The 9,544-nt window shown below is 37.1% G+C and overlaps 1 pseudogene; it reads right to left on the minus strand.

The window, feature by feature from the left end:
- Window positions 1-881: 881 nt before the first annotated feature.
- LOC114222762 (large ribosomal subunit protein uL24 pseudogene) lies at window positions 882-1,325 on the minus strand (annotated as a pseudogene).
- Between the last annotated feature and the right edge of the window lie 8,219 nt (window positions 1,326-9,544).

Raw genomic sequence — 9,544 nt, forward strand, 5'->3', positions numbered from 1 at the left:
TAAATGGCTTCTGAGAACAAGAAGTGACAACTCCTGTCCTAGACCGTTTAAAACCGATCATCTTAGAAACTAGTAATGATGAGCTTTAGAGTAGAGTTCAAGAGATCCTACATTTTGTAACATTTTGGAAGTGACTTCATGTCTTCAATGTCATATCCATGCCCGCCCACACCCTTATTAAGAAGGAAACTGAGGCTTAAGTTGGTTAAGAGCTTGTACAAAACTGGTACTAGAACCCATATTTTCATCATACATTTAAACTGAATTCTTTTCAAACTTTTGTTGAATAATAAGCTTGAAGGCAGAATGGGAAATTAGAAAAGAATACTAGGTAAAATGAAGCACATGAATAGTGTTGGGAGTTTTCAAAGCGTGTTCATGCTCACGTCCTCAAGCAAATCTTGTACTCATGGTATGCTTGCTGGGCAGGGCAGATATCCCCCTTTTTCTTGCTGATTTTTAATTTAATTTTTATTTTTGTCAAACAGTTACACACATTTAGCTTTAAAAGTGAAATATCATGGGGGGCATGGGCAGCTCAGTTGGTTAAGCATCTGCCTTCTGCTCAGATCATGATCCCAGAGTCTGGGAATTGGGGATCAGGGATTGAGCCCCACATTGGGCTCCCTGCTCAGCTGAGTGGGGAGCCTGCTTCTACCTCTGCCTCTGCCCCTCCCCCCCTGCTCATGCTCTCTCTCTCTCTCCCTCTCTCTCTCTCTCTCTCTCCAGTAAATAAATAAATAAATAAATAAATAAATAAGTCTTTTTTTTTTTTAAGTGAAATGTCATAAGACAACTAACAGTGGTCCCGTCTCGCCTGTTCTTACCCTTTATATATTTTTTTCATTTTTAACAGTTTTTATTTCAAGTCACATATAAGATTATTTTACTCCTGGCATCTTCTCAATTGTTTCTTCCTTATATTTGCCCTTTTCCTTTCCTACTTGGTGAGATTTGGCTTTACATTCAAGGATCTTTTTGCGGTCTTTGCCCAGTTTTAGTCTGGTGATAACCACCTTGCTAGGGTGAATGCCCACATGGACGGTTGTGCTGTTTGCCTTCTCTAGCTGCACTCGTTCGATGTGGATGATGTACTTCTTCCTGTGAACCTGGACGACTTTGCCAATCTGCTGACCTTTGTAATGTCCTCGCACAACCTGCACTTCATCATCCTTTCGGATGGGCATGGATCGAACGTTGTACTTCTGTCTCAGCTCTTTGGAGAGAGGGGAAGACACAGTCTTCCTGTGGACGTGGGAAGGTGCTTTGAAATGCTGTTTTTGGTTCTTGCTCCGGTCAGAAGTCACAAAGGGATTAAACTTCATTTTGGCCGGTGCTGCTTCAGCGATGGCCGCAAGAAGGCTTACACTTTATATTTTATTCTCTAAAAGCAACTACTTTTATCTCTTTGGGTTGTTCTTATATTTACAACCATGTTTCTAAACCAGATGTTTATACTTCTGTTTATACTCTCTTCTTTGACTTCCAACTATGAAAAATAAGGATTTAGCACTTGTTTGGCTCACCTATTTCTTTATAAAAATCTACCCCCAAACATACAATCTTAAAACTCCCATCAGTTGTAATCACTCCTCACAGCTCTTTGGTTCTGTGAGGCTCAGGTGGGCTCATCCAGCTGTCCCAGGGTCCTTCATGTGGCTGTAGTCAGATGGCACCTGAGGCTGGAGTCATCTTGAAGGAGTCATCTTACACATTCACATATCTGATTTTTGCTGCAATGGTATACATGGCTAGAGGCTGCTGCAGCTAAGGCTTGGGGGCCTCTTCGTGGTCTCTATCTCTCTACATGATCTCTCCAGCAGTGCAGTCTCAGAGTCAGTGGACTTCTTACACAGCAGGTGAAGGCTCTAAAAGCAGGACTGCCAAGAAAACCAGATGTAAGTTATATGTCCTTTTCTGACCTAGTTTCTGGAATCATCTAGCATCCCTTTGACTGCATTCTGTTGGTAACAACTGGGGCATAAGGCCAGAGGGGGGATTAGACTCCATCTCTGGATGGAAGTTTGGCAAGATCACATAATAGCAGAGCATTTGGATGGGAAGCACTGATAGGGCCATCTTGGAAGAATACAATCTGCCACAGTGCTCATTCCAATCTGCACATGCTTCCTCTGTCTTCTCGATATTTAGTGTTTGCTTTGTTGCATATTATTGCCATGTCAGTGATTTCCATGCTGAGCCACACATTATACAATGATAATGTCATTTTTCTTTTACATAATTTAATTTTTCTAGAAGTTAATTAAGTTAATGATTATACCTTCTCTCTCCCTTTTTTTCTTAATTTCTGCTTCCTATCACTAATTCCTTCCCAAATTTTCAACAGAACTGGGAAAATCACCATTTGGTGTAGTCATTCACATCAGGGAATATAACAAATCCATTGTTCCCCTTTCTGAGATTATTTCTAGAGCTTTGGTTCTTCTGATCCAACGTGTGCCAATTTTTCTCTCCCTGGTATTCTGTTGTCTACAGAGGGACTTCCATTAATCTTTAGACTGTATCCTCTCTCCTTTGTTGAATCCTCTGTTTTATGGATAATATGTCTTCTTTGTTGATTTATTTATCGAGTAATTATTTCATTAGCTTAACCAAAAAGACTTTGTGAGAGGTAAAAGTTTCTGAGATCTTGCCTATATGAAAATGAGTTTTTTATACATTTATACAAGGTTATCTGAATATAAAATTCCAAGTCAGAAAGAATTTTCCCTTGGTGTTCTTAATGTCAATGTTCCATTATCTTCTAGCTTCCAATATATTATTGAAAAGTTCAGTGTCAATCTGATTCACAATCTTTTTGTGGAACCTATTATTCCCCTCTTCTCCTCAGCTGTGTTCAGAAATTGCGTGTGATGGAAGACCTTTCTTATTTGTTGTGCTGGACACATAGTGGGCCCTTTTAACATGAAATCATATTCTGTATTCTCTTTGGCAACCATCCCCAACCACCACCACCACCATTTTATCTATTATTTATTTTTAAAATTTCTACTAATCAGATATTATGCCTTCTTGAACGCTCCTCTAACTTGTTCTTTCTCCTACTTTCCATCTCTTCATATTTTAGCCCTACTTTCTGGAAGAATTGACTAACTTTTGCATTCCACTCTTCTATAGATCTTTATGAAATTTCTACCATAGTATTTTTTTATTTTCTAAGATCTCCTTCTTATCTCCATTACTTTTTGATGGTGTCCTCTTCCCAATTATGAAAACATCTTCTCTGAAGAATATTATTTATAGGTTTTTAAATAACATTAGTTTCCTGTTTCTTTCTTTTTCTCCCTGTTTCTTTTTATTTTAGTTTCTTTCATGTTGAAATCTTTCCTGAAATCTCCAGTACACTGGGTTGTTCATTCATCTTTGAGAACGGGGCAAGTTTCATAACTGCTTTTCTGCAAGGTAATTATGAGGGAATCAGGATTTGGGGAGGGAAGTGGCTACCCAAATGACATCTATTGGTTTTTTCTCCTTGGCTGGTCAGGAACAGCTGAAAGTCATAAATCTGGTTGCCAGCACTTTGGGGACAAGGTGGGGAAAAAAAGGATGGGGTAGAGAGATTAACATCTATTTTGTAGGCTTTTATTTAATCCCTAGGCTTTTTAGCAAAACTTTACTCCTACCCTTTAGTTTTCCAGGTGCTACATGCTACTGTTTCTTTTATTTAGTTTGGAATCCTTTCTTTTTCCCCTTTGTTTTTATTTGGTTTTTGTTTTGATTTTTTTTAAAGCAAATATATAGCTTGGTTTTTTATTGCAACTGGAAAAAATTTTAAGTTATGCCAGTTCAATGCACAGCAGTTTTGTGTAGATACAAGAATATGGTTGAATGGACAAGCCACTGATTTTCACCTGAGTGAAGTTTTGATAAAGTCATGTTGATAGGTAGTCAAACTAATGAGAAAAACATCTTTTGGAAAAGGGTGCCTGTCGTTTTTGAGTATGATAAATGCCACTCAGGAAGAGGTGGATGATATTATATGAAAGGCTTTGATGCTACTAGTTTGAAGGGATGGAAAATATAGTGGTTGCAAAAGATTTTCCCAACTAAGACTAGCAACAATCCAGCAGCTGAGCTGTAGTTAGAGAACCAATTAACCTTTGGTGCTATTTAATAATGTCTGATAATACAATTATTTGTTTGCTAAGCTGAAAGTGGTTGAGAAGTGAGGAAAAAAAGAAAGATGTAATAAAGTATGATTTTCTCCTCTGAATACTAACTTTATTATGTTTTGAAAAATTGCTTTATTGAGGTATAACATACACTAAAGCACACTCATTACAAGTATACAGCTCAATGAACTTTTCATGTATATACATCTCTGCAGTCACCATCTTGTCAAGATTGAGAATATTCTCAGAACCCCAGAAATTTGCCGTGTGTCCCTTCCCAGTCAATATCTCACTTAGAGGTACTCACTATTCTCACTTCTAAATCTGTAGCTTCGTTCTGCTTGTTTTTGAACTTCATAAAAATATAATCATATGATTTGTACTCCTTTGTTTCTGGCTTCTTTCACTCTTACATTATATTTATGAAATTAATCTATGCCATCATCTGTATCTGGACTTTCTTTTTGATTTTTTTTCTCCCTATGTAGTGTTCTATGAATATTGCACAATTTATTTATCCATTCTTATTGATAGATATTTTGGTCATTATTGCCAGTTGGGTTATTATGAATAAAGCTGCTATGAACATTGCTGCACATGTATTTTTGTGGGTGCATGCATTCATTCTCTTGGATATATACCTAGGAGTAGAATTGCTGGGTCAGAGATTAGGCATCTATTAAAGTAGACGCTGCCAAATTGTTTTCCAAATGTGATTGCTATGTTCTTCACTCTCACCAGGAATGAAAGAGAGTTTTAGTTATTCCACTGCTTCTCTGATACGTTCAAAAAAATATCTATCTATTCATCTGTTCCAAAATTATTCCATCAACTGATTTTGCTCCATCAAATTTAAATTAAGACCAATTAACTGAAGTATCCTGATTTTAATGATTTCTATAGGACAACTTTTCATAAAAGAACCATCTACTTTCTGATAGCTAAAGTCACTTTTAATGCTTCCTACATAACTTTTGTGCTTTATCTAGGTCAGGCACTTTCTACTCCTTCTAAAACCATTTTCAAGGGTACTGTTAATTCCCTGAAGTATCCTTGAACTCTTTTACTTTATGCTTCTCACAGAAGAACTTTTTGAGACTAAATCACAGTCATCAAATCTGAATCACTCTCTCTCAACAAGCTCCTTATTTACTTGGTCACCAAGTCAATATTTTATGTTGATTCAATTACTCGAAAGAATATGAAAGAAATTGTGATATATTGACCAGAGGAGAGATTGTAGCTCAAGTATAAAGAATCTCACAACACTTGATAAGATTGTTTAAATATTAAAGGGGAATCATTCCTATAAAAAGAATTCTGCAAAATGAAGATCTGTCCTATTATCTGAGAGAGATTATTGATTCCATATCCAAATTGACTTGTTATTTTAATTGCTCCTCTTTCCCACTTTACATGGAAAGCTGTAAACCTGAATTTAACTCCAATAAGAGTCTTATTCTTTTGTTTTTCATTTAGGTTGGATGGGCTCATAAAGAGGGAGCAGCTACTTGGGATCAGATTGAAACTTTAAAGCATTATGTAGAAAATGCTGTTAAAGGTGAACTGTTCTATCCTTTTAAAAAGCATATTTTATTGATATATTCAACATGACCAAAAAGGGTCACAAAAGTAATTCTTCTTGAGCTTATATAAATAACTGTAAATATTGAAAGGAAAATCTCATGGCAATATCAAAGTGTCACCAAGAAATGTGCATGGCTCTGTCTTTACAAGAGGTCAACTGATTCAAAGAAAAAATATAACAAGACCCAGTTTGTAATCCTAGCTTTTAAATTTAGCAATTTGATTTTGTCAGCATACAGAGACTAAATCCATCTCTTATGACTAATTCATAATAAAGCAAGCTCACAAAAGACTTGTGCACAAACCAGAATTATAATTTGTGAATTAAAAATGAGAAACCTAACTGTTTTAATGCCTAGAACACATCAGCATATTCAGTGCATTTTCTCCCAGTAGACACAAATGACAATCATGAAACTTGTCTCATGAGCAAGGGAGTTAGTTAAGTGTTTCAATGGCATCAGGCTTTGGTATTCAATGCATACATTTCCATGGGGAGGAGAGTGAAGGATGCTCTGTCCAAGGCATCCCCTCCTCTAGATGAAAATAAAAGAAGCTACCCTAGCTAGCATAAGTAGTTGAATTATTTATTAAAGGGCATCAGTTAGTTTATTGAATCTTCAAAGGGTCAGAGGTTTGGAGACTACAAGCCAAGGGCAATACCAATCACACCATGGGAGAGGATGATGTCCTGCTTCTGCCCTTGCTGGGCACAGACACTGCTGCCCACACTGCTGATGCTGAGCACAAGAGACTCACCCACTGATTCCAGAGAAAACAAAACAATTCCACTGCCTTTCATGCCAGAAAAATTAGAATCTGCTCAGCACTTGCTTCCTCGAGTTACATTCTTCTAATGCAAGGTTTCATGTGGATGCGTTTGATTGGCGAAGCTGATGTCCTCTGTACCCTAACTACAAGAAAGGCTGGAAAAGTGAATTCCCTGTTTATACCTTGGGAAGATGGGACTCATAATATAAGAAGTTTCTCAAACATTGGAAGTTAGGTAGCCATAAGACATGACAAATGCTGCTGTCGAGGACATTGCCACTGTTTGGTTAATCCTCTGACTCTTTGTTTCTGTGTGTCCGTGCTGTGTATTTCAGTCTCTTTTGCTAAGAATTATTTTTAACCCATTTTTATTCAAAAATTAACTAATGCCATTGCATAAAATTTGGAAAACATACATAAGTGGCAACAGGAATCTCCAAAATACAGTCTGAATGTAACTTTATTTTTCTCCTTACTGCCTATTTAAGGTTAATCTCTGTGGCTGCTTCCTCCTCACTCTTCTGGTGAAATTTAAGGCAGATTTTTATGATAGTTATTATCATTCTTAAATAATAAAAATGGGTCCTTTTCACTGTTAGTCACAATAATCACCTCATGGTAGTAATTTAAGTGCATAGGTCTGTATAATAATGAAAATCCTAAGCTTTTTAAATATATAAATATTTTTTAAAATATATAATTATTTTAGAATACCACATCAAAAACTAATGATGTAATATATGGTGATTAACATAATAAAAATATATAAATATAAATATTTTAAATATATAAATATATATAAAGCTCCCCTCCTCTGCCTAGAGTTGTGATGGTAAAAGATGGGTGACTTCTCTCTTTTGCTTCCAGCCCTCACATCCCCTCCCTTCACTGGCTACCTGAATTGTCTGGTGCCTCTAAAATCAGAGAGGTAGAAGGTAGAAGAGTCTGGAAAAGCCTGCCCTGAGTGATCCCAATGCAGTTGGTGATGGTTTCTTTCAGGCCTGGTGGGTGAGGAAAGCTGACCTTTTTCCTCAGTGGTACTCTTCATGGGTTCTTTGGAGACCTCGCTAGAATCCTTGGACTGTGCTTTTTATAATACAGGCAAGGATGTTTTCCTTGAGCTGGCCACATAGTTTTCCTCCCATACCCCTTGAGAATCCAGCAGTCTCCTCTTCCAGTGAGGTTCTCCAAATACTCTTCTAGCAGAGGATATAAGTCACCACCAATGTCCTCAGGGTAGCCCACTAAGCAAGACACAGAAGAATCCTTGACCCACGATCGGTATTCATAGACCCAACTCTCAGGGCAACTTTATCCCCACCCCACCCCTACTCTGTCATCTTGGACCACAGCTTTAGATTGCTTCAACTTCTGTCTGACATTGGACAACTATGACATGCATGAGGCCTTTCAAGTATTATTTATTAATCTTCTATCCTGAGGTCTGGAGAAAAATCACTCCTCTGCCACAGCTGGAGATTCCTCTCCCTGATCAAATTCTCTTGCTTATCTGCAGCCTTCTAAGGCACTTCATCTTCAATACTTTAATAGCCAAAATGCAGGGTATCAATAGCCTGAATCCACCTTTACTCATATTTTGTTGTCCTCTTCTCATAACTGAAATAGAGTCCCATTTTAATATACTTTTCATGTACAATCTTATCTGTAGTACTACCATTGGAATATAACCACAGCCAATTTTCTCCTGTATTTCTTTCTAATGTCTTTTTCTGCATAGCTGAATTTTTCAAACTGATACTTCATCAGATGTGTATTTCCAGGTTTTTTAAATTAGCACTTTAGTTTAACATTTTTTTTATGTTCAAAAATATGATTTGGAAAAAAAAAAAAAGATGCAACTTCATTTACACTAACTCCAAACTGGAAACAACTCAAATATCCCTCAATAGGTTGGATTAACAGATTTTGATATATTCATAAAATGAAACATTATGCATTAGTGAAAACGAATGCACTGTAATTACATTCCACACCTTAGAAAGCAGGCACAAAAGAGTGTAATGTGCAATTCTCTTTACATAAGTTAGAGAACAGGCAAATTGTAATCAATGGAACAAAAATGGCAGCGACCTTTGGGGTGTGACACTGAATAGGAGGCAATCCGAGGAGTCCTCTGACCTACCACAAAGGTACTCTCAGTCAGGGTGGTGGTTATGGATGTATATAAAAGTTATTGAATTTTGGAATCAAGATTGGTGCACTTCATATGTATTATAGCTCAATTTAAAAATTATAAATGATGTGTGGGAAAAATATGTTTTAATTTTTAAGGGCTCATGTCATTTCCTCATGGCCTTTTCTTCATTTATTCCTTGTTAAATGTTTAATGTCTCTTTTTCCAGATTTTTCTACTTTAAAATGAGGAAAATAAGCCCTTTTCAATCTTCAGGTGCATATCTTATTCCATGGAAGACATTATTAGAAGTGAAATCACTGGGACACCTGGGTGGCTCAGTTGGTTAGGTGTCTTGCCTTCAGCTCAGGTCATGATCTCATGGGTCCTGGGATGGAGTCCCATGTCGAGAGCTGTATTCCCTGCTCATCGAGGAGTCTTCTTCTCCCTCTCCCTCTGCCCCTCCCCACCATCTGTGCTCTCTCTTACGGATGTGCACACTCTCTTTCAAATGAATAAATAAAATCTTTAAAAAAAAAGAAGAAGGGAAATTACTGGGTGAGACATGATGAACATTTTAAAATACCTTAATGTGTATTGCTGGGTTGCTCACCAGAAAATTTGCCCCAATATGCATGCTTACTGCCAATACATACCTGTACTTCTTTCATTACCCATCAGTGGCTTTACTATCCTATCTTTATCAAAAAGGATTGACTAAAACCAGTTATCTCCTTGACTTAATTTGCACTTCTTTGATAACCAATGCTGTAAACGTCTGCTGAATGAATATGAAATGTGAACATGAATGTGAAAGTATTTCTTTGCTGTGACCCTTTGTCACTCAGGGAGCAGAGTGTAGCCAGGCTTAGGCCGTCATTCTGTTCTCATGAGATGACTTATACACATCTTAATAAGA

Source organism: Eumetopias jubatus, unplaced genomic scaffold (assembly GCF_037043125.1).
Source record: "Eumetopias jubatus isolate StellerSeaLion01/CBP00866 unplaced genomic scaffold, mEumJub1_p1.0 scaffold_6, whole genome shotgun sequence".
NCBI classification, from domain to species: Eukaryota; Metazoa; Chordata; class Mammalia; order Carnivora; family Otariidae; genus Eumetopias; species Eumetopias jubatus.